Here is a 1,379-nt window from a genome sequence, read left to right on the forward strand (position 1 = left end):
ATGAAGTTACGACCACAGGTTCATGGTTAAGATCACGAATCTGTCAAGTACTGGGGTCTTGTACAAACCAAAACAACTTCGATGCCCCTCTCCCCTTAAAAACTATAGAAAGGCTTTACATAAATCATGGGTACTCGCTAGGCATTAAGTCCTTATCACACTGAAACCTCTGGTAACATTTCCTTAAATGATACTTCTACCTTTCAGCTCTAAAAGTCACTTAAGTGACTCCACCAAATCAGCTATGAAGGAAATAAACTCTAGGAAGACACCTCAACGTAACACAAACATTCTTTTTTTTTTTTAAAAGATTTTATTTATTTATTTGACAGAGAAAGACACAGCGAGAGAGGGAACACAAACGGGGAGTGGGAGAGGGAGAAGCAGACTCCCTGCCGAGCAGGGAGCCCGATGCGGGACTCGATCCAGGGACTCCAGGATCATGACCTGAGCCGAAGGCAGTCGCTTAACCAACTGAGCCACCCAGGCGCCCCGTAACACAAATATTCTTAATGCTGAGAAGTATAAAGAAGAAATCTTGCCTATGAGAAAAGCTAATTTCGTATTCCTATCAGAGAGTCATCAAGTAATAACTGCTGGAAAAATAAAATACCTTACCCAGAAACAGTCGAATTAAGCAGATGGATTTTGACAGGATCTACATAATTAAAGTTTCCACTGCAGCTTTAGAAACTCCTGTTCTGAAACCCATTTTGTCAGCCAATGCTAAAGAATGTTTTTTGGCTCAGGAACATAAAATCCAAATAGTCCCAGAGGAGAAGCTGCGTCTCAGCCTGGACACCCTCAGACAATGCGTTTCAAAGAACAACTCTTTTGCCTAGAAATGGATCTTGTCATTGACATTGTCATGTTAATTGGCCAAATTCAAGCACAAGTCATCTCTCTAACCAGCAATGGGAGGATCTTGGGTGGACTGTTTTAAAACCTTTTCCTAAAGGAAAAGAGACATGCTAATAAAAAGTCAACCTTGGCATTTTAGTCCTTAACAATTAAGAACCCAAGACCAAGGGTGCCTGGCTGGCTCAGTCAGTAGAGCATGTGACTCTCAATCTCAGGGTCATGAGTTCAAGCCCCATGTTGGGCATGGAGCTTACTTAAAAAGAAGAAAGAAAAAAAGAAATTATCAATCAAGAGTGAGGATTGAATGAGAACCCAAGACCAAAATGCTTATTGTTAGCTGCTGCCAACCAAGAGGACTTCCTCTTTGTATTCTTTACTAAACAGTAAGAAAAGACACCCAGGAAAACCTGGGTGGTGCATTTGGTTAAGCTTCTGACTCTTGGTTTCGGCTCAGGTCATGATCTCAGGGTTGTGAGATGGAGCCCCACACAGGACTCTGAGCTGAGTGGAGGATTCTC

At 42.1% G+C, this 1,379-nt stretch overlaps 1 non-coding gene across 1 annotated transcript; it reads left to right on the top strand.

Annotated features, from left to right (window-relative positions):
* Window positions 1–1,032: 1,032 nt before the first annotated feature.
* Window positions 1,033–1,105, top strand: TRNAE-CUC. Its single transcript has one exon. It is a non-coding gene; the product is annotated as a tRNA-Glu (tRNA).
* Window positions 1,106–1,379: the final 274 nt, after the last annotated feature.

Source organism: Mirounga leonina, unplaced genomic scaffold, assembly GCF_011800145.1.
Source record: "Mirounga leonina isolate KUSES-001 unplaced genomic scaffold, KU_Mleo_1.0 Mir_108, whole genome shotgun sequence".
In the NCBI taxonomy this organism is placed as follows: Eukaryota; Metazoa; Chordata; class Mammalia; order Carnivora; family Phocidae; genus Mirounga; species Mirounga leonina.